The sequence below is a fragment of the Polyergus mexicanus genome, unplaced genomic scaffold (genome assembly GCF_030449975.1).
Source record: "Polyergus mexicanus isolate NDT 795.1 unplaced genomic scaffold, iyPolMexi1.0 SCAF_14, whole genome shotgun sequence".
NCBI classification, from domain to species: Eukaryota; Metazoa; Arthropoda; class Insecta; order Hymenoptera; family Formicidae; genus Polyergus; species Polyergus mexicanus.
This window is the reverse complement of record NW_027223334.1, coordinates 4,317,382-4,343,110: the sequence shown is the minus strand read 5'-3', so window position 1 is coordinate 4,343,110 and position 25,729 is coordinate 4,317,382. Positions and strand designations below refer to the sequence as shown.

Genomic DNA, 25,729 nt, shown 5'->3' with positions numbered 1-25,729 from the left:
CCGGTACTTTATTACTTACTTTGATAACAAAACGTAGACAGGCAAAAATATATTTAGTGAAGAATGATGCTATTCTTTGCAAAGTATTTTGATATATCTTCTTTCCAATTATAAGTTAGTTGGAGATATAACATGAGCACAATTACTTACGACAAAAGCGGTATTACGACAAGAGCATTTCAGACACGTAGCGACATGAGCATATTAGGTAAAAAGTTATATATTCTGCGGGAAAATCGCGGGAAACCGCACGCGCTTGCACTGCATTTATTGGCTGCGTTCAGCAGAACAATTGCCGAGTTGTCGTCTTCTCAACTCTTTGCGTTGATTTGTTGGTTCTAAAAGTAAGAGCCAATTACGTTCAATTGCTATAAGCGGTTGGTTCTACTGAACGCACCTCTCATATAAGCATGCATAGATTACGTTTACACGTCACCTCACCATGTCAGTGATTTCTCTCTGATAATGTTCATAAAACTTATAAATATATATCTCGCATTGCAACATGCTATTATAATAATATACGTATGCAAAGGAAACCAAAGTATTCATACGTAGTATTTATTTATTATTCTCAAAGTGGATCTTACTGCAACAAAATTTTGATCGTTTTAGTTTATTTATTATTATATTTGGTTATTAATCTGTTCATCAGTATACATACATAGTATATATACTTTGGCTTTTTTTATACGTATAACTATATTACATTATTTAAGAAAAAGAAAAACCTATGATAATTATATATCACATTGCACAACATGCTATTACAATATTAGTTATACATATGCGAAGAAAGCCAAAGTATACATACGTAGTATTTATTATTCTCGAAGTGAATCTTATTGCAACAAAATTTTAATCGCTTTAATTTATTAATCCGTTTGTCAGTATATATACGTAGTATATGTATATTTTGGCTTTTTTTGCATACATATTGAAAGACAGAAAGACGAATTAAGTGTGACTTGAAAAAAACTATATTTAATTATATGTTTGTGTAAAATAAAAAGGACAATTATAACTTTTATATATATATTAAATTTTTATTTAAATATTCTACCTATAATTATATTTTATAAAAAAGGAGAAATAAATGTATTTAATACGTAACTAATATTTTTAGATTATTTACAAATGGCTAAACAATGAGTTGCATATCTACGTTAATATAGCAAAACATATCTTGGGAATTCTATCAAAAATATTACATTATATACAGTTGAATTGAAAGCATCACAATTATAGCGTCATAGAGCTTGAAATAGGAATGTTAAGCATTAGTCAAAGAAGAGAAATAAGGTAATAATTTTGTTTATAAATTATATAATAAAGGTTATTTATTTTCTTAGACTAAATTCTCTAAGGACAAGACTTATTGTTAATCTATTTAACTTTTTTTGATATAATGGTTGAACTTATTTTTTAAAACATTGTAACGGGGTCACTTTTCGCGAGCGCGTGGATAAACTCGGTCGGGATCAGGGCTCGTGAAAAGGTGAGACACACGAAAAGATTTAGATATTGTCTTTATTTGCCTCTTTCGGCAATGGTCGTTTTACAATAGTGAGCGTGCGGTGGATGGTGCAACGCGCTAGATATAATGCGCGTAGATTATTCGGTGCGCGATGTTCGATATATCGAACCGCTTACAATATCCGTAAAACCGTGTTTATTTTGACGGCATGCGAAACGCACAAGAAATCGGGCGCGGTCGGTCGGCGCGTGTACGGCAAGGCCGTGTTTATTTTGACGGCGCGCGAGACGCGCAAGAAATCGGGCGCGGTCGGTCGGCGCGTGTACGGCAAGGCCGTGTTTATTTTGACGGCGCGCGAGACGCGCAAGAAATTGGGCGCGGTCGGTCGGCGCGTATACGGCAAGGCCGTGTTTATTTTGACGGCGCGCGGAATAGAATAAAATATTAGGTTGTGGGTATTTCGACGCGATAATTATAATTCGCTAGTATTAATGTGGTTTTGATCGTAGTCGCGGGATTAATCGCGTGTTCCCAGTGGTCGGGGAATGCGAGCGGAGATCGAGTACCCTCGACCGGATGGAGAACTCTCCGTCCCTGCTTCCGTTCACGGAGTTGAGGATAGCGTGGCGGAGTCGAGAAAACTCGACGGGGCAGCGAACTCGCAAACCCACGGTCCGGTTAGCTGGAGCGGTCGAATGATAGACCGTAGTCTAGAAGAGCGGCGAACACTCCGCTCTCGTCGAGTCGGTCGGATTTGTGTCAGGAGTTCGGAGACTGCGCGGAAACCGAGAATGCTCGGCGGAGGCTGCGAACACGTCAACCTCACGTTCCGTCGTTGCTACGAATGTCAGGATCGGTTCTGGTATCTCGGAGCGTACTGCTCGAGCGGATTCAGGAATCGTTCTGGTCCCGAGATGCCGAAACGCTGTCTTCTTATACCCGAGCGTCTATCGGTAATTGTGTCGTTCGCCCCCGGGTGGGGATAACGACGCGTTGTTTTCGGCGGGTAAATTACGGTAAACGCGTCGCTCCCCTGGGCGAAACGACGCGGCGTTTCGGCGGGTGACGCTCGGGATCTTCCGGCAGCGCTCGGCTATGCTCGGTCTTCGGTGTAACGGCGGCCGTATAACGGCCGCATGGTTGTTTATCACAACCGCGGTGATTGAGGTATTAAAAAAGGGCACTCGGCGCCTCTGCCACTGCCCGGCTGGTGTTCGCCGGGCGGCAGACTTCCGGCTGGCTACGTGCCGGGTAACGATGGGGGGTGCATCGTTACAACATGAAAAATGTGGAAATTGATTATTTGGATAGAGCTGCCTTTTGCAATATAATGTTATCAGAGAAAATTAGAATATCTGTCATCAACAAAAAGTAATTCAAATTTAAATCAAAATGAGGAGGAAGTTTAGTATCACTAATCAATTCTTCCTCCTCATTTTGATTCAAATTTGAACCACTTTTTGTCGATGACAGATACTCTCCGATAACATCATATTGCAAAAGGCAGCTCTATCCGAATAAACCATCAATTTCCACATTTCTTATTGTTCTAAAAAATAAGTTCAACCATTATGTCAAAAAAAGTTAAATAAATTAACAATAAATCTTATCCCTAAAGAATTTAGTCTAAGAAAATAAATAATCTTTATTATATAATTTATAAACCAAATTATTACCTTATTTCTTTTCCTTGACTAATGCTCAACATCTCTATTTCGGGTTCCAATTCTGATGCTTTCAATTCAACTGTCTATGTAATATTTTTGATAAAATTCCCACAAAATTAATTTTCTTATTTAATATAACATGCAACTGATTGCTTAGCTATTTGTAAATGACCTAAAAATATTAATTACGCATTGATTACATTTATATATAAAATCTAAATAAAGATTTATACATTTCCAAAACTAAACGTTACGAATAATTCCAGATCCACAAAATATTTGTAGATTATAGAAGTGCTTTGATATGATTTCATCATTTCATTATTCTTTATGCCAATTAATAATGTGTATTTAATGCTGTTGTTTTTATGATATTTTTGGTAGAATTCTCACAAGATTTATTTTGCTATTAACATAAACTCATTGCTTAGCCATATTTATGTTAACTTAAAAATATTAATTATTCATTAATTACATTTATGTAAAATAAAATAAACATTATATACAAATGCGCGTTCGCGAGTATAATTATTAACTTATCGTTTTCGAAAACATAGTCAGCGAAAATCTTCCATAATCATTTTTCAACAATGTATTTATGACAAATATGTTAATTGACAATGCACAGATTTACTCAAATGTAAACATTTGCTCAGTTTTGCTAGTATAATCAACTTTGCTTAATATGACATTGATTAGAAGAAATCACTTCCCTTCCTTGCACTATTCCGCGATTTTCTTTAGTGACTTTATTAACCATTTTATTACTTTTCTTCTTGTGTTGCATTATTCCGTGATATATAAACATATTTAATAAATCAATAAATGCAAAAAATATTTGATCTTTTTTGCTTATATCATTTATTAGGAGTTATATACTGTTAAAATGTATGCGTTTATTCAAGAGAATGGACTTGTGTCATATCCATATTAAATGTATGAATTAGAAACAAGTCCACCTTTGTAATAAAAACAATTTCCTTCCTATTGCTTTCTATATTTTGATATTTATTCAGTTATATTATTATTATTGATTATACGGTTTGTATAAAGTTTAATTTCTGTATTAAAATTATCTATAAAAATAAGATAGATAAGTGCTTGATACTTAAGATCATTTATAATCTTGTATTCAATACTTAGATTCAATATGGTATAAGTTTTGTAAATATGTATTGTTTATATAATTCCTTTTTAAAAAAAATTTCCTTTCTATTGAATAAATTAAAAAAAAATCGCATCCATATAAATACTGCATAATGTAGTATTTTATATTTTGCAGGAAAAATGTTAAATTTTAAATTTTTACAAAAAGCAATGAGATCCCACAAAAAAACCTCACAAAGGTAAAAAAAAATACGCCACGTATATAAAAAAAACCCAACTTGTACGTAAAAAAGTTTGATATTTATCCTTAAAAAATAACTTTAAAAAAAATTTTTCCTTGAAAAATAATTTTCATAAATAATAAAAAACTAAAAAATGCTTTTCCTGTAAAAAATAACTCTAAAAGATAAAAACCTTTAAAAAATCAAAAATCAAAACTAAATCTGAAATCAAGTTAACTAGCCAAGTACATAGAAACAGTTCAGTTTGTAATTTGAAATAACATTTGTTTGATAAAATCAGTCTTGCATTTATAGAAATATTATAGATTTTCTCGAGAAAATTTAAATGCGCTTTATTTTTATAGAATTACATTGTTATGTCCCCCCCTCCCAAATAAATATTATATATAATATATAAAATAGCACCATTATATTGCGGATTTTATTACAAATGGTACATCATAAAAGTACTTAACTCTTAAGGGGATCCAACAGTGACGAGCGAACTCCGACGGGTTAGCGCCCTCATCTAAGCGTAACTAAAATTATCGATAATACCGACCGAAATTATCGATAATATCAATAATTTTAGTTCCGCTGTTACCGATAATATTTCTGCTATAATATGTTTTATGCATATTTGAAAGAGAATTGTGTTCAATATGATGAAATCGGACAACATCGTGTATTTCTACTGCTCTATTGCCTCGCACGCATATCTAAACGTATCTAAGCGTATAGATAACAGTATAACATAGACACGTGTCTGCCTTTATTGCATATTTGAACACAATTGCACACATTACTTATATGGACTTATATATATATATATATATATATATATATATATATATATATATATGTGCGTGAGTGTGTGCCTTTCCATACATCTTTCCAAGAGGAATAATATTTGGCCATGTGTGTGTGTGTGTGTGTGCATGTATTGTTATATATATATATATGTGTGCCTTTTATATATATATACATACATACATACATACAATGGCACAATACATATATATGTATTATAATATATAATAACGGTTATATTGCTAATCTTATATAACTATTAAATTGCATTGATTCAAAATATTGTAAAGCAACCAGCACACGTAAATCGCCTCTGGAATATTTTTTACAATAACCAGCACACGTAAATTGCCTCTGGAATACTTTTTACAATAACCAGCACACGTAAATCGCCTCTGGAATATTTTTTACAATAACCAGCACACGTAAATCGCCTCTGGAATATTTTTTACAATAACCAGCACACGTAAATCGCCTCTGGAATATTTTTTACAATAACCAGCACACGTAAATCGCCTCTGGAATATTTTTTACAATAACCAGCACACGTAAATCGCCTCTGGAATATTTTTTACAATAACCAGCACACGTAAATCGCCTCTGGGATATTTTTTACAATAACCAGCACACGTAAATCGCCTCTGGAATATTTTTTACAATAACCAGCACACGTAAATCGCCTCTGGGATATTTTTTACAATAACCAGCACACGTAAATCGCCTCTGGAATATTTTTTACAATAACCAGCACACGTAAATCGCCTCTGGGATATTTTTTACAATAACCAGCACACGTAAATCGCCTCTGGAATATTTTTTACAATAACCAGCACACGTAAATCGCCTCTGGGATATTTTTTACAATAACCAGCACACGTAAATCGCCTCTGGGATATATTTTTAACCAGAACGCTCATGCAAACCGCATCTGGTATGAAATATTTACAACCAATTCACGAAAAGATCGCTTCTGGGATCAAATATTTCAACAATATTTAGAGCGCACATGCAAACCGCATCTGGTATGAAATATTTACAACCAGTTCACGAAAAGATTGCATATAGATAATATATAACACACATAGTATGCTCGGATCAGAAAGAGACGGACAGAGAAGAATGGGCAAAGAGAAAGAGGATATGAGTGTAAGTGAGCAAGTGTCTATACAAGTGCCAAAAGTAAGAAAAGAAAGGAAATAGTTGGATCTTTCTCCGTAGCAATACTTTATGCTCACTAATATTTAGCGACTGATGTGAATTATTAATCGATATATCGTTGTACAGCCATTCCCTCGCTTACTCATTCCTATTCTCTCTCTCTCTCTCTCTCTTTCTTTTTTTTGCCCATGTCTGTCTATTTCTTTATAACAAAAATACTATATGAGTACTAAATACTATGTGCATCATATACATATAATGTGTATGTTCATGTATTGTAGTAATTCTAAATTCTATTTAAAGATTAATTTTATGTTCCAATTTTTTTATACAAAGGTCTTTATGTTGTTTTCTATTTAGGACTTGCTTTAAAGATATAATCAAAAAATAAAAAAAGAAACGAAATATTACATTTTTATATAATATTACATTATCATACTTATATTTTTGTGTAAACTGCACGGAAAAAAAATTCAATTATATCTAGCGACATATTAGTATATAGTATACATTAAAACAATTCCTTCTAGAATTATGGTATATAAATATACTAACCTTATTCTTTTTAAAGAAAGTCTGCGGGCAAAGCGAGGCAAGCGTTTTTCATTACATTTTCGCCCTATTATATGAACACACTATGACTACACAAACACAACACTCGTTTTTTAAATTCGACGCGTTATAACGCGTTATAACGGTTGAGCACACTTTTGCGGTTATCTCTCGTTACGCGTATGTACACAACACGCGCGACTGAGACTGAGACTACTGAGTACTGCCGCGCACTGATATTATCGCATGTGCCTGGCTGTGTGCGTGTGAATAGTACAGTCGCCTTATTCCCCGATACGTACATACATACTTAGATACATGCATGCTACAAATATCGCGTAACAATAAAAACAAATGCGCATCTTTATAAACGAATATTCTGTAACCGAATAAAAAGTTATTTTCATATTGATTAAAATTAATTCGATACATAAAAACATTATTTATTAATATTTTACGACGTGACATTTTAATCACAATAATGTAATTAATGCATTTAAATTATTTTCGGATATATAAAATGCGAAATACAGACATTTGATTTTCTATAGTAACATGACATATATATACAGGGTGTCCGGCGTCAACCGCATCACCGGTCATGTGCAGGTAGAGCAGGTGAAACCGAGAAGAAAAGTCCTGTACCAATTTTTTATATAATACTTGATAAAAGAGTTATTATTGAGTAAAGTCTGGCCAATCAGCGCCGATCTTTAGCCGGACGCATGTCGGTGAACCGCGCGCTTGATAGTGAACGCCGCTGCACACTTCACAGCGCGCGGCTCACTGACGTGCGCCCGGCTAAAGGTCGGCGCTGATTGGCCAGACTTTACTCAATAATAACTCTTTTATTAAGTGTTATAGAAAAAAAAGGTAAAGGACTTTTCTTCTCGATTTCATCTGCTCTACCTGCACACGACCGGTGATGCGATTGACGCCGGACACCCTGTATATACAGGGTGATTCAAAACAACCTTCTGTCCTTACAATGTCATATACTTGACACTATTCTAAGACGATTTTTTCTTTGCCAAAATTTTTTCCGAGGCTTAGTTTTTAAATTATAAGCCAAAATAGTTAACGAATTACGGGCCGCGTACACAAGGCAGGCAGGAGCGGAGCAACTCACCGTCCCATACTGGTGATTACGTGAGGCGCTCGCTGCGATTAACTGTTTGCTACATGGGGTGTATGTGTGAGAGAGAACGTATACGCGTATACACACAAATACACATTCTCTCTTTCTCACTCACTGACTCTTACCTTGTATGTAGAGATTTGTTGCCCTCCTACGACTCAATAAGTAATATTTCCGTGTGATACAACGAGTAACTAGCAAACTTTTTTTCACTCACAAATTGTACCACTTATCGAACTTTTACGTATTAATCCACGCACTTTATCGATAAACTGAATTTATTAAAAAAAACGATGTTATTATACGTCATTATATTTTCATATTTTATAGTTTTATGTTTTCGAAACTATCGAATTTACAATGTCGGAGGCTTTAGCCGATCACGGGACACATGATAGCGTCCGCGTCGATCACGCGTAATGTGATACATTCAGTTGTTCGGCAGCCGGCAGCTGGCATGCCGGCAACGCTAGTACCGATATAACTTGCTTGTTGTCGTCGCGCAGTTTCCGCATCGAATAACGCGTTTCTTTCTTCGAGATATTTTAATAATTAATCGGTAGTAATCGGTAGATTGTGATTAACCGTTATAATCGTTAATAAATTTAATTTATCGATAAAGTGCGTAGATTAATTCGTAAAAGTTCGATAAGTGGTACAATTTATGAGTGAAAAAAGTTTGCTAGTTACTCGTTCTATCATACGGAAGTATTACTTATTGAGTCGTATGAGGGCAACGAATTACTACATAAAAGGTAAGAATCAGTGTGTGTGTGTGTGTGTGTGTGAGAGAGAGAGAGAGAGAGAGAGAGAGAGAGAGAGAGAGAGAGAGAGAGAGAGAGAGACAGAGTGCATGTGTGCGATCAACTGTTTGCTACACACGATAGATGTAAAAGAGAAAGACAGAGAGAGAGAGAGAGAAAGGGAGTGCGTGTGTGCGATCAGCTGTTTGCTACATACGATGGGTGTAAAAGAGACAGAGAGGGAGAGAGAGAGAGAGAGAGAGAGAGAGAGAGAGAGAGAGAATGTGTATGTGTGTGTATACGCGTATACGTTCTCTCTCACACATACACTCCATCGTATGTAGCAAACAGTTGATCGCAGCGAGCGCCTCACGTAATCACCAGCATCGGACGGTGAGTTGCGCCACCCCTGCCTGCCTCGCGTACGTGGCCCGTAATTCGTTAACTATTTCGGCTTATAATTTAAAAACTAAGCCTCGAAAAAAATTTTGGCAAAGGAAAAATCGTCTTAGAATAGTGTCAAGTATATGACATTGTAAGGACAGAAGGTTGTTTTGAATCACCCTGTATATATAAATTTTATAATATAATTTATATATATTAATCTAACGTGAAAGATTATAGATAAAGGGAGCCTCACGAGCGAGACTTCGGAACTCTTCGATATTTGTCGTCTCGCTTGCTCCTTCATTCTTTCTCGCTATTGCTTTTGTCGACTCTCCAGCATCGCGCGGGGATCTTTCCTTATATAAACATCTTATAAAATAAAAACTGAAACTTTCATATTGTATTTTATTAATATAAAAATAATTATAATGGATTAATGAGATTCTTGCAATTAAAATAACACCAAATATGACATAAATCGGATAATTTTAAATGAAATAAGTAATCATAATTTTAATAACATAATTGATTAAAAATAATCCGATTTATGTCATGTTTCGTGTCATTTTAATCGCAAGAATCTCATTAATCCATTATAATTATTTTTATACAGATAAAATGGAAAATACAAGTTTCATTTTTTATTTAGAAGATGTTTATATTTTGTAGATAAGGAAAGATCCCCGACGCTGAAGAATCGACAAAAGCGAGAGCGAGAAAGAATGAAGGAGTAAGTGAGATGACAAACATGAGAGTTCCGAAGCCTCGCTCGCGTGACTCCTTTTATCTGTAATCTTTCATGTATATATGTCATCTTATTATAGAAAATAAAACTTTTGTATTTCGCATTTTATATATCTGAAAATAATTGTAATGGATTAATTACATTTTTGCGATTAAAATGACACCAAATACGATATAAATCCGATTATTTTAAATGAAATAAGTAATCATAATTTTAATAACATAATTGATTAAAAATTATCCGATTTATGTCATGTTTAGTATTATTTTAATCGCAAGAATCTCATTAATCTATTAGAATTATTTTGATATCGATAAAATACGAAAAACAGAAATTTTACGAACGATATGTAACCCGAGATATTATAGATAAAGAGAGCCTCGCGAACGAGACTTCGGAACTCTTTGATGTTTGTCATCTCGCTTACTCCTCGTTCTTTATTGTATTCTTTCATCCCCATTATTATATTCTTTTATTTCTTCGACTTTTATTCTTTCTATATTCTCGTCTTCCTACACATAATAATACATTAATTTATTCGTCTTTATTTTATACAACATAAATGAGATATTGTGTATGTCATAAATAGACAAAGTATTTAATTATGTGTATTTTTGTATGTACATGTGTTGTATTTAACTATAGTTAAATAGAAAAAGAAAATAACTTGTGTATCTCATTTATGATGTATCAAATAAAAACATAAATAAATAAATTTATTTATTTTCATGCAGGGAGACGAGAATAGAAAGAATAAAAATTGAGCAAATAAAAGAATATAATAATGAGAATAAAAGAATACAATATACAATAATGAACGAGCAGAAGGAAAGAGAGAGAGAGAGAGAGAGAGAGAGAGAGAGAGAGAAGCGCGAGTGAACGCGTAAGTGAATATGCGAGGAGCATGAAGCTAAGCGATACGTTGTACATAGCAAGCGAGCGATTAGAAAGAGACAGAGCGTATGATCGAGAGAAAAAAGATACTGCAATAAAGTTAGTGCGTACATGTATATTACTCTACACGCATGAAAGAGACAAAGGTAGTACGATTATGTCTGTCCTTGTCGTGTAAGATTACAGCTCCGTCTATCGCGACATCACGCAACTAATCTACTGCTCTGTTTTACTCTTGAGCCTCCATCTCGCACACACACATATGCACGAAAATTTTATTTTGCAAAATCTTTTTTATAAAGCTTCTAAACTCACTTCTCTAAGTTCACTTATACTCTTTGATGAAATGCCGAGTGCGGAGTTTACTGATTAGGCACGTGTAGATTACACATTTGTTATATTAAGTAAATGTTGACGCAGAAGCCGATAACAAAACTGTAATTTTCTCATTTTTTTTAACTTTTCATATGAAATGTTAAACTCCGCACTCCGTTATTATGTGTACCTTAATTGTGGAAAAGGATTTGTTGATATCTATAATCAGCAAAAAGATTTTTCAAAATAAAGAATATTCGCGTTCTGTCGGTAATATTGGATCCCCTTAATGTAATAACGTCGTTCACATCGATTAATTTCGAGTTTAAAAGTGCCCCCTGATAAAATGATCGAGTTGAAATTAATCATAAGCTTTACCAGATAGGCCTGTAACGAAAAAGTTTAAAATTAAAGTGACATACAAATGCTTGGCGTGCCCGATCTGAAATAAAAATTTCCAAAAGATTATCAGAAATCATTATCAATGTTAATTATCAGAAATCATTATCAATATATTAATAAAAATAAATGACTTATAATGCGATTCGGACACCCCAAGCTTTTTTATGTCACTTTAATTTTAAACTTTTTCATTACAGGTCTATCTGGTAAAGCTTATGATTAATTTCAAAACAACTCCATCAGTTTGGCAGGGGGCACTTTTAAACTCGAAATTAATCAATGTGAACGACGTTATTGCATTAAGAGTTAAGTACTTTTATGATGTACCATTTTTAATAAAATCCGCAATATAATTGTGCTATTTTATATATTATATATAATATTTATTTGGGAGGGAGGGGGGGACATAACAACGTAATTCTATAAAAAAAAGCGCATTTAAATTTTCTAGAAGATCTATAATAGAGAAAATCTATAATATTTCTATAAATGCAAGACTGATTTTATCAAACAAATATTATTTCAAATTACAAACTGAACTGTTTCTATGTACTTGGCTAGTTAACTTGATTTCATATTAGTTTTGATTTTTGATTTTTATCTTTTAGAGTTACTTTTTACAAGAAAAGCATTTTTTAGTTTTTTATTATTTATGAAAATTATTTTTCAAGGAAAAATTTTTTTTAAAGTTATTTTTTAAGGATAAATATCAAACTTTTTTTACGTACAAATTGTGATTTTTTTATATACTTGGCGTATTTTTTTTTTACTTATTATTTAACAGTAAAGAAACAGTTGAGTCTGTGTGTATTAAGCCATATATTACTATCAAATGAGAAACTTTGACTAAATTTCTTATCTTTATTTATATCACAACTGTTTATTTTAATTGTTTGTTTACTTCTATTGATATTGCCTAAAATATTATTTTAGTAATATACTCTATGTCTTCCTTTTTGGCTAAACCAATTTCTAACATGTTACTACTCAATTTTATATTAATTTTAAAATCTTATATGTAAAAATTTAATACAAATTTTTTCTATTGTACTTGATCATTGTTAGCCACAATGAATAAATAAAACTCATTCAAAAATTATAAAATTTAATCAATTTATATGTTTGTATGATTTTTATTACGGTTTTTGTATTAATAGTGCATTATATTTATAATATCTCTTTTCTTTCTAGTAATCCAGATGCAGCACAATATTTGAGTTTTGCATCTATGAGATGTAGCATGCATCGTGAACGTATAAAAAACCGGCCGTCCGTACCTGAGACTTTGGCATCATTATATGATATTTTAGAACACTCTAGCATTATGCAAAATATCTATATAGAAAACATAATTACAACGGATGTGAAAACTGCAATTATTTTATCAACTGATTATTTACTACAAGCATTATCTTCTACTACTGAAATCTATGTGGATGGAACTTTTTCTGTAAGTATAACTGCCTCTTTTTGTAATTAAGAAATTCTATATGAATTTTTATAAAATGTTGTAACAATACGCCAAGATTGTGGTAACATATAGAGCAATATTGAGTCTAATTATAAAAATTATTTTATGTATCTTTTTTAAAGTTCTCCCACGCAAGCCTCATATTGCGCAACTTTATCCTGTACATATACGATACATGGATACGATAAGATATTTATTTAAATCATTCAGTTTTTTTAAGCATCAGAAATGGATAACGAAAATAAATAATTTAATCTTTTCAGGGTATTGCAACATTATTCGTATTATATGATATACGTACAACAACTTTGTATAATGCTTTGTGGAACAAAATTACACAACTGGTACCACAACTTGAACAAAATATTAAGTTCGTTATGAGCGATTTTGAAATGGCTGCAGTAAAATCATTAAATAAGAAGTTTCCTAGTGCTAACTTAACTGGATGTTGGTTCCATTTCAATCAGGTATAAATAATCATTCTTTAGATACATATCATCATTCATTAATATAATAGTATATTAGACGTGCGCGCGCGCGCGCGTGTATAAGCGAAGCGTGTGGCATAGTAAACAGCGTACTGGACTACAAAACCGAATTTTTCTGGTTCAATTCCCGACAGAACTAGACAACTTTTAAAAAGCTTTTTTCTCTTCTTCGATGGAATAGCAAGGCAAATAGAATAGTTCTTGGCCATTATCTTATAACGCCGTTCGAAATCGGCGTTAAATTGTAGATCTCGTAAACCTGTATATCATAAGTATTCGATGTGTGAGAACCGGAAGGCATAGAAGAACGCTATAAACCTGTACATATATTGGGTGGCCCATTTTAATCCATCCAGTCGAATATCTCAAAAACCAAGCCCGGAAGAGAAAAATGTTTCAAACAAAAGTTGTGTGCCTTCAAGGGAGCCATAAGATGGTGACAATAATTTGACCTTGGAAAATCATTTGAAGGTCATGTGAAGGTCAACTTTAAAATCTTAAATGGAAACCCCCATTTTTTATTTAGTGTTCTTGTAGCTGACATCGAGAGCTTTCCAAAACACTATAATAAAGTATTTTTTCATTAAGTACTTTTTGAGTTATTTTATATTTTAATCTGACATATTTTGATATAAAAAACAAAATATTTCGTAAAATATTCAGTTTTCGATAATTTTACCGTAATACTTCTATGTACAGAATAATAAGACAAATTAATTAGTGCCAAAAAAACAAATAATTGTTTCAAAAAATACATTGTAAATAATTTTCTTAAAAACAATTTTTTTTTATTCACAACTCAATAATCAACACGTGGTGCAAGTTTTAAATTATTTGGTTCAATAGTTAATGAGATACAGTTACGCAAAATTGTGTTTAAAAATCGGTAAATACCAGTTCCGACGCCTAATAAGAGCGCAACTTAGAGAAGCAGCGAACTGTTACGACGGGTTAAATATTACAGACAATTCGAGTGCCCCAGGTCGCGAACAGCTAACCGAGAGAGAAACTTTCGTTTACAAATTGATTCCGATCACGGTCGAACAGTCTCCGTTGCCATATCCAGAAATTCCGGAGAACGACCCGCGTCGCGAATGTTACGCACAGACTCAAATTCCAGACGTTAGCGCCAGTGACAAATAAAGAAAAATATATATACTATTGCTATTTCTATATATTGTACTACTATTATTGTGTGTTTTATTATACCTACCTTATAATCACGTTTTACTTTTCAGCATATGATACTTTACTACAATATATATATACATATATATATCTTAATCGATTATCTAGCTTGTACACTTCATTTATTTCATTACATTATCTAAGAGCTACGAAAATAATTTAAGACATTTATGTGTCCGCACAAAGTTTCAAGGCCCCTTACGCCAATTTACGAAGTAGCACCTCCTCCTCCTCCGCCAATAAGGCTGTACGTTTGTCAGAAATCAGCACTTTGCCATAGGATAAATAGCGACATAACGTTTTGTGAGCCGTGTCTAAATAAGTTCGATCATACCGAAAGACTAAACTGGCGCAGAGTTTATAGGCATACTTTGACTATCGACGGTGTTTCCACTAATCATTTTTGCAAAAACTGTTCTAAATTGTTAACCAGGCTTCGATTTGGGGAGGAATGCTACGAATGCTTTACTAAATTTAATGAATATCAGGAAGACCCTGATTTAGCTGAAGCAGTATATTTTGAAGACGACGACACCGTAGTTATAAATATCGAAATTTACGGTGAAGACGTGGAATAACATTGCAAAATAGATATATATGTGTATTCTCTAGAAGTTAAGAACATTTTATTACATAATATATATGTATCATTTATTACATTCAATATTAACTTGAGTTTTATTATTTATAATTTTATTACGAGCATCTATAAGAAATAAATCTCAGAAAATTCACAAAATATTATCGTTCCATTTATATCTTACTATATGCAACTATACATATTTTTCCCATTATATTGCTATTACATTCTTATAACTTTGTTCAATCATTACATAGTTTTCATTATTTCTTTTTTATATACTAATTTATCACGCTGTGTTTAGTTTAATGTACTATATCACATTCTTACAGGATTAAAGGAATCCATACTATACTAATCACAGGTATTGTACTAAAGTTTGTATTATTGCGCATTATATCTACAAGCTCGCCAAGTCATTATTTTGACCTCTAATATAATCCTGGTATAACGCATGACTCCGAGAATACCAAGAAATTACGAAACGCTAATTAATGCACGGGAGGGCTCCGCGATAGAACCAATATTTATTTGTCAAAGGGGCACCGGTTATATTCACCATATAACTACTGCCGCTCTCTGCTATAATTGCCAGCAGAATTTACCCCCAATTGAACAAATAAAATGGCATAAGATATTTAGACACACCCTCACGGTAAACGGAACGCCGCCCGGAATTAGTTGTCAACGGTGTCGCGTACGTCTGACCGTCGCGCGACCCGGGTTTATGTGCATTGAGTGCGTTGAAAAGTATAGCCTGTTTTTATTAAACCCCGAGTTAATAAATTCCCGTAACAACAACGACGGTTCAACGACAATTAATATATACACATACATCCAATCAATCGAAACAGGAGCAGAAATAAATCCTGAAACTGGAGCAGAAATAAACTTAAAAAAAAAAAAAAAATCCGGGGAAAAATATACAAAAAAAAGAAAGAAAAAAAATTCGCAATGGCTCATAATACAAGATCGCAAGGCTCGGTGAGCATTGACTCAGATACTGACAGGATGTCCCGGGGGGAAAGGGCGGTCCCGGGGGGGAAGGGCGGTCCCGGGGGGGAAGGGCGGTCCCGGGGGGGAAGGGCGGGGGATTAATGAAGAAGTTGAGTGGTTCCGGGGCGCGCTCAGCGACGCTTGCGACTTCGCGATGCCCCGGATCAACCCCCGCCCGCGAAGGGCGGCGTACTGGTGGAGCGAGGAGATCGCCGAACTCAGGCGAATCTCCGTCGCCGCCAGATGCCGCTTCACCCGGGTCCGGCGTCGACCCGACGCCGAGAGGACGGCAGAGGCGTATGGAGCGTTCCGTGCCGCTAGGAACGACCTCAGCGCCGCGATCAGGAGGGCCAAGGCCCGAGCATGGGACGAGCTCCTGCGCTCCTTCGACGCAGACCCATGGGGGCGCCCGTATAAGCTTGTTATGAACAAGCTGAAAGCTTGGGCGCCCCCCGCGACGGAAACTCTGGAACCCCAAGTCCTCGATAATATCCTGGGTACCCTCTTCCCATCCGAGGGACCCCCTTTTGACGCGGGTGGTCGCCAAGACGCGACCATCCCGTGGTCGGAGGACTTGGAGGTTTCGGAGGAAGAGATGGCCGAGGTGATCCGGCGTTTGAGACTCCGGGGCAACAAGGCCCCGGGTCCCGACGGGATCCCCGGCCGGGTCTGGGTCCTGGCTTTGGCCCAACTGTCCGGGCGCCTGAGGCGGCTGTTTAACAGCTGCCTCAGGGAGGGCATATTCCCTCCAGCATGGGTGAGGACCAAATTGGTCCTCATCCCGAAGGGGGGCAAGCCCAGCAACGCCCCTTCTGCATACAGGCCTATCTGCCTGTTGGACGAGGCGGGGAAACTCTTGGAGAGAGTGTTGGCGAACCGTCTCGTCCAACACCTGTCCCGGGAAGAGATGGACCTCCACCGAGACCAGTATGGATTCCGCGGGGGGCGATCGACCGTTGACGCGATCTTGCGCGTCCGGTCCCTCGCGGAGTCCATTATGGAGGGGGGCAGGGTGGTACTTGCGGTGTCGTTAGACATCCGCAACGCATTTAACACCCTGCCCTGGAGTATGGTGGGGAAGGCCGTGAACACCTTCGGCCTTTCCCCCTACATGGTGGAGGTCCTGAGAAGCTATTTCCGGGACAGGTGGCTGGAGTACCCCAACTGGAGTACTCCTAAGCAGAAGGGGCGTATATTGCGGGGTTCCACAGGGGTGCGTGTTGGGCCCCACACTGTGGAACCTCGCCTATAATAGGGTGCTGGGTATTGCCCTCCCCCCGGCTGCAGTGTCGTCTGTTACGCCGACGACACTTTGCTGTTGGCCGGGGGAGAGAGCTGGGGGGCTGCGGTTCATATCGCCAACGTCGGGGTAGCGTGCGCTGTCCGCGCGATCCGTGGCATGGGTCTGCAGGTAGCGCCTCATAAGACCGAGGCGCTATTCATGCATAGGGGGGAGCATGGGGCTCCCCCCGCCGAGGCCCATGTCATGGTGGGTGACGTCTCCGTCCGGGTGGGAGACAGGTTAAAATACCTTGGTCTTTACCTGGACGCGGCCTGGAGTTTTGGCGCGCACTTTGAGCTTCTGGCCCCCAGGGCGGAGTCGGTGGCACTTAGCCTCGGCCGACTCTTGCCCAATCTCGGGGGTCCGGATGGCCGGGTGCGGCGCCTATACGCGAACACCGTCCGGGCGGTGGCCCTTTACGGGTCACCGGTGTGGGCGGACGCCCTGGTGGCCAATCGGCGCGGCAGCATGCTGCTGCGCAGAGTATTTAGGAGGGTGGCCATCAGGGTAGTCCGAGGTTATAGGACGGTGTCGCACACGGCGGCCTCATTATTGGCGGGGATGCCGCCCGTCGAGCTCTACGCAGACATGTACGCGCACGTTTACGCGCGTACCCGAGAGCTCGGCGGGCTCGGCGTGGTTTTGACCCCTAAGGTCAAGGCCGCCGTGAGACTCCAGGCTAGGCGACGCGCTCTGGAGAGGTGGGACGAACACCTCTCCAACCCCCAAGATACATCGGGGAGGCGCGTCGTCGAGGCCATCCGCCCTCATTTGATCAAGTGGGTCACACGGGCGGGTGGCGAGATGTCGTACCGTGCGACACAGGTATTTACGGGCCACGGGTGTTTCGGCACGTACCTGTGTCGCATCGGTAAAGAGGACAGCGCACGCTGCCACCATTGTACGGGGGGGGGACGAGGACACGGCGCAGCACACGCTGGAGGTGTGCCCAGCGTGGGCAGAAGAGCGCCGTGTTCTCGTCAACGTAATAGGGGATATTGACTTCTCGCTCTCGAGCATCGTAGCGGCTCGAGAGCGAGGAGTCCTGGAGGGCGGTCTCCTCCTTCTGTGAAGCAGTTATGCTCCAGAAGGAGGAGGTCGAAAGGGAGCGAGAGCGGCTTCCCGGAGAACACCCGGGGGGCCGCAATCGCGCCCGACGGGCCCCCGGGGGTGGGCCGATGAGAGCCAGGGCAGCACAAGCCCCCGGGCATCCCAGAAACCCACCCCAGCAAAGGGGGGGCGCACGCAGGGGGAGGGGACGGGGTCGCAACCGTCCCCATCGAACTCCCCCAGCGAATGCGCGGGGCCCGGACAACTCAGGGGGACGTCCGCTATTTCGTCGCGGACGTCTCACCCCGAACTGGGCCCGGTGGTCGGAACCCAGGTGGGGTACCTGGGCCCGACCACGCCCTCCCCGGGAATAACACCGGAATGGCGGCGAGAGGGGCGGTGGTCCCCCTCTCGCGAAGATAGGATGATGTCCCCATCAACAACGGGGACACTGGGGGAGACAGAAACCGCTCCCCCAGTGGGCACGGCCCGTGGGCGGGGGGTCTCTCTGATGTAGTGCATACGCCAGTTTCCAGAGAGGCCCCCTGAAACGCCCGAGATAGGCCACCCGGAGGGGTTTTAGTGGGTAGTCCCCGGCCGTTTGTTTAGGCCGGGGGTAGTCCCACATAACCCCGCCTCGAACCCCATCGAGGCGGGGTATGCGTAAAGGCATTTCCCCTCCGTTACAAAAAAAAGGGTTTAATGTGGGGCACTTGATGGTAATCTTGATCTTGATCTTGAGGTCAAATTTAGAAGTCATTTCAAGGTCAACTTTATTTTTTTTAATGAAACCCCTTATTTTTTATTGTATATTCTTATAACTCTTCTTGAGACCTTTTCAAAACGCTATTTGTATAACACAATTGGTATAAAAAAAATATTTATTTTTAAGAAAATATACTTATATACAAAGTTTTTTTTTAAACAATTATTTGTTTTTTTAAACAATTGATTTGTCTCATTATTCTGTACATAAAAGTATTATGGTAAGATTATCGAAAACTAAATATTTTACGAGATATTTTATTTTTTATATCAAGATCTGTCAGATTAAGATATAAAATAACTCGAAAAATACTTAATGAAAAAATATTTTATTATAATGTTTTAAAAAGCTCAAGATAAACTACAAGAATAATCAATGAAAAATAGGGGTTCCCGTTTAAAGTGAAATTTTGTTAAAAAATATATAAAAAATTCTCAGAAACTTATTTGACCTGTTATTTTCAATTTTAAGATCAAAATATTTTTTTTATCATGTATGTCATGTACAATTGATTTTTTTGCAAAAATTCTATAAATAACATAAAAAAAGTAAACTAATAGCAATATCTTTCACAAGAAAATTTTTATTTTTTGTATAAAAAGGTAAATACAAATATATATTACATTACTGATTATTAAATAAAATAAGTTTAGTAAATTTAGTTTGGAGATAGTTATCTTTTTGTGACATTTTCTTGGCTTCGTGAAATAATCTTATATTAATATATAATTCTGTTATACATATATTTACATAATTGAGTGCGATGATTATTTAATATATTCTACGTAAGTACATTATCATCCATCGTTTCATTTGAAAATGGAATACCTATTTTATTAAAAATCTTATTAAGTAACGTATTTTTATTATCAATTTTTAAAAATTGATTTAAACATTCTCTAATTATTTTTTCTGATATGCGACAAATTAAACAAACATTCTTTAACGGTATTAAATAAGGTCATCGATTTTTAATCATAGACAATATTGGTATTTGAGTACCTATTAATTAACCTTCATTTATATTGCAATTAACAATTTGAAAATTTTGTGAGATATAAATCTTGCAATATATTGAACAACATTATCGACATATGGGGTCAAATCCCATAGCGATTTTACATATTATTGATCAAAATTAATTGTTTTATTCAATCTTTCTGGATTTCCAATGAGATATTTGAAGTTTTTTAAGTAAGATGTAATGTGCCAAATTTTTATTTCATCAAATAGACAATTACCATTTTTAAGTTTGCGTAGCTCATGATGAATTAACAAACGCCTATAAACACTTTCAATTTGTAAAGCACTTGGATTATTTGAATCCTCCACGGATTATTGCACTAAAGAAAGTTTCTAAATAGTCTTGAGACAATTTATATGTTAATAAATATAGCAGTTGTAAAGTCTTTAATTTTTTAAATAATGGAAACTTAAACAAATAATACCAAGAAAAACCAGTTTTATGATGAATATTTGAAATAGGTATACCATTTTTATCACATAATGAATTAATATATTCTTCAAACTTATCAGTGTGCATTTGTAAAATCAAATAGTTATTTTCCGTTAAAGGAGCATTGAATTCGTTTTGAAATCTATTTTTGCAGTTTAATATCTCACCAATATTATTAAATTGTAAACAAAAATAAGCTTTCTCGAAACAATTTTTTAACTTAGCTCTTACATTTTCATGAGGTAAATTCATCAAAAAAATAAATTTATAGACACTTTCCTTGAGGGTTTGCATTGCTAATCACATATTTATTCTATTATTTTAATAATTGATATGTTTGTTGGTTATTTTATTTCCTGCTCTTAAACTCTCATCATTTTAAGATTTCTGTAATTTTTTAATATGATCTTATTCAATCATTTTCCTACTTCGGGTTTTTAATATTTTTTTATCTTTTAATATATTCCTCATTAATTTTATCAAGTGATAAAAATCGAAAAAAACAAAACGTTTTTTTTCTTTTATTATTGGATTAATGAAATAAGGCTTAAATTTAAGTCCATAATAAAAATTAGCTCTTAAGAAGGTACACATATTTATATTTGAAGAAGCACCATCGAAAGTTATTGAGTAAACTTTGCATTTACTGTCGTGCAACTTCCTTTTTATTATATTTGACGATTTATTTTCTTTATAAATGATCGATGTTATTGGATTTAGAACAGCTATTGAAGAGATTGCTCCAGAATTTAATCTTATTTTTTTATTGATTCTTCTGACATCTTTAGGATCGAAATGAACAAATGCAAATATGTGATACATCATCTATTTCACTTCATCCGCAAGCATTCAGCCACTTGAATGTATGCATATTCTGGACATTTTTTTGGAAATCTTTAAACAATTATCAATTTTTACTTGTCAATAATATATATTTGTAGGAAAAAATAGAGAAATAGATTAAATTAATTAGTGAAACAAAAAGAAAGACTATACAAATTTTTTAATTTTCATAAATCTAAAAAATTCGTATGTGTATGTATATGTATACAATTATATATATCGAATATATATATCGGAAAAAACAAAAAATTTCTTATATACGTACACACGTGTGTGTATTTATATGTATGTACGCGCGCGCGCACACACATGTACATTATATAGAGTTTATTGAGTTCTTTTTTATTATAGAAAAACAAATCCACAAAATGACATTTATGAACGATTCAGCATACTTGTAAAATTGTCGAAACACTTCTCTTTTATTCGAACAATCAATAAATAGTTCCAACATTGATGTCGAATCTTTTTTTTTAATCTATCTTTTCTCATGATTTTGTCAATGTTAATTTTACAACTATTTATGTTCAAGTAAAAAAAAAAGGTCCGGACAATTTTACAAATGTGCTGAATCGATAACTTTGACAAAAACACATTAGTCTCTTGATTGATCATAGTCGTAACAAATATGAAAAATTTTATTATATTAAATTAAATTTTTTTATTTTAGACTGTACTGCGTAAATGGCGAAAATTACGCCTTTCAAATATTCCAAAAATGGTACTTTCAATGACTATGACATTGCCTTTGTTACCACCAGATATGTTTCAAGAAGCTTTATTAATAATACAAACTGAAGCTGACCTACTTTTTACTGAATATCCAGATATTTTACAATTCATGTCATATCTGAGACTTACCTGATCAAATATAGCATCGAAAATTAGTACTTATCGTTGTCCTGTACGTACTAACAACATAGTAGAAAGTTTTCATAATATTGCAGTGCAAAAATTAGGAACGAGGAATATTAATGTTTGGACGTTTTTAGGTAATATTTATATTAAAATATTTTCTATTAAGAAATTCTATAATACGTACGCGATTATACTCATGCACATATTATATGAAATGAGCAAATTAAATATTTTACAATGTACAGTATTATACAGGGTGTCCTAAAAATAACGGACTTCCTCTTAATGGCAGATTTCTTAGAACATTTCAAGACGAAAATCCTAATACAAAAATGTCGAGGCTATAATAGTTTTTAAACGGGAAGCGATTATATTTTACGAATGACAGGGCTGAGATTTCGCGCGTTCAGGTACGGCAAAATAACAAGGAGAAAAAAGGCGCTTCATTCAGAGCACTTTTTTCACTTGTTATTTCGTCGTGCCTGAGCGCGCGAAATCTCAGCCCTGTCATTCGTAAAATAATTATATTTTCCCGCTTTTTTTTAATCGCTTCCCGTTTAAAAACTATTATAGCCTCGACATTTTTGTATTAGGATTTTCGTCTTGAAATGTTCTAAGGAATCTGCCATTAAGAGGAAGTCCGTTATTTTTAGGACACCTTGTATATGTGACACTGGTCTATGGTTAAAGTATTTTTATCATAAAGTACGTGTCACACATGTGCGATATGTTATATTTGACGTACAAATGTGGCTTCAATTTCAAAATTAAACGTAGTATTTTTCCACATTTAGAAACGAGATTTTTCTTTTCTTTAGAACGACGGCTTTTACTACTGAGCTATCCATTACGATATACTCTCTTTCTTCTTGTATCATTGTTAATATGTTATATGTTTTTTTAATTCGTTTTATATCTTAACATTATTCTATCTCCTTTTTCTAGATAAATTGTCACATTTAATTACTGATCAAGAATTAGATATACGTCGATTAAACAATGGTGTTCGACCTCGACGACTTCGCACAAGGGCAAATAGAGAACTTGATTCTAAAATTATAAATGCACAAAAGGATCTAGTTAATCAAAGGTATCTTTTATTGTTTTGTAATTATTTATGTATCGAGTATTATTTATTGCCTTTGGTAATTATTTATGTATTCAGTAATAAATAATTATATGTTGAAACTTTAATTTTCTTAAGATTGTCATTGAAAGAATTTTTATTAATGTTTACCACGAACAATAATATATTTCAAATGGAACAATTGGCATCATTGGAAGGTAAGTATACTACATCTACAATATAACATACTTATGATCAGATATATATTATAATGTTACAATTTTTATGATATTTAAAACAAAATAAAATCATTTATTATCACGACAGACCTATTTCGAAAATGCATATAAATGTTTCTTTTTTTCAGAAGCTACATTAACAAATGATGAACATATTGCAGACATGGAGTTGTTCTCGGATAATTTGAACGAAACCTTCCAGACAAGTAAATATTATTGCCTTACCTATTTTCCTTATATCTCAGAATATATTTATCAAATCCATTCAAATTCCTTTAATACTTTACTAAAAAAAATTCCAACGCTTTGCTAAATTTCTGAAATTATATTATATATATACATTAATACAATTAAAAATATAAACAGCAAATTAATAAAAAATTTTAATTTTATAATAATTTTATAGTGCACACTTATCTTAAAAGATTATTTTATTTGTTTCAGGAAGGCAAAATATCAAACGCAGATCTCGATCCACACATAGAAATTTACATAATCAACACGTACAAAGAGAGATACAGAATGTATCTGGAACGATTCCAAGTAATAAAAGTATTTTATCAAAATAATTTATAATAATAATTCATAATAATAATCATTTTACAAATATCTGGATAGTTTTTTTCAAACCTTAAACATTGTTCACAATACTTGTATATATATTGTTCATACTTTTACATAATAAATATTTGAATAAAAAAGTGTAAAAATTATTTGTTTTCAGATAATGATAGACAAAACTCTTCAAATATACAAACAATAACACGGACTTCCGTTTTCGGTACGTAGAGTGTGACACGTGTGTATGTGGAAGGTGCTGTTTGACGGTGGTTGAGAGGAGAATTAGATGGGCGACGAGAGACAAGGGTTGAGTGAGAGCGAGTGGAGGTGAAAGAGCGAGTGAGGGAGTGAAGGGAGAACTGGGGGTGAGAAGGGAAGGGAATAAAAGGGCATTTACGAGCCGGCGGTTAGGGGCGAGTGGGCACGGAGTATAGAATAGGTAGAGCGGTAGATGCGACGGAGCGCTAGGGAAACAGCGCGCGATAGGGAAAAATGGGGGTAGCGCTAGTGAGCGGCAGAGCACGAAGCAAAGAGAGTAGATAGAGGGGAAACAAAGACAGTCAAATAGAGAAGAGAAGGAGAGTATAGGTAGAGAAAAGGAAACAAAACAAGAAGCGGAAAAAGGGAAACAAGGATAGATAAGCAGGGGAGAATGGAGAAAGGTGGGATAAAACAGTCGAAAGAGAGGAAAGGAAGTGTAGGAGATATATCAGAGTTTTTGAAGAAGAAGAGAGAGAGAGAGGATAAGAACGGAGAGGAGTCTATTTTTAGATCAAGTAAAATCATAGTAAGATCACCAAAAGCAATGGGGGAGAGAAAGAAGGAGGATAGAGAGGGATGGGAGAGGCAATTGAGGGAGGAATTAAGAAAGGACATAATAACAGGGGTAAAATTGCTAGGAGAAGAGATAAGAGAGGATTTAAGAGAGATCAAAGATGGTTTAGTGGGGCAAGGAGAAGGGATAAAAAAGGAATTGGAAAAGATAAGGGAGGAATTTAGAGAGAGGGAGGGAATGGGAGGAAGAGAGAAGGGAAATGAGAGGAAGGATAGAAAATCTGGAAAGGAAATTAGAAAAATGGATAAAGGAAGGGAAAGGAAGAGTAGGAGAGGAGGGCAAGGAGGGAGCAGGGGTAGTAGGAGAAGGTGAATTAGAAACAAAAATAAAGGTAATAGAAAGAAAATTAGAGCGGAAGGAACGAGAGGATAGAAAGAGAAATATAGTAATTAGGAGAGTAGAAATGGAAAAAGGAGACGTAAGAGGAGGAGTAG

The 25,729-nt window shown here is 35.7% G+C and overlaps 1 pseudogene; it reads left to right on the top strand.

Moving 5' to 3' along the window:
• The first annotated feature begins 132 nt into the window (after positions 1 to 132).
• LOC138939561 (uncharacterized) lies at positions 133 to 24,688 on the top strand (annotated as a pseudogene).
• Positions 24,689 to 25,729: the final 1,041 nt, after the last annotated feature.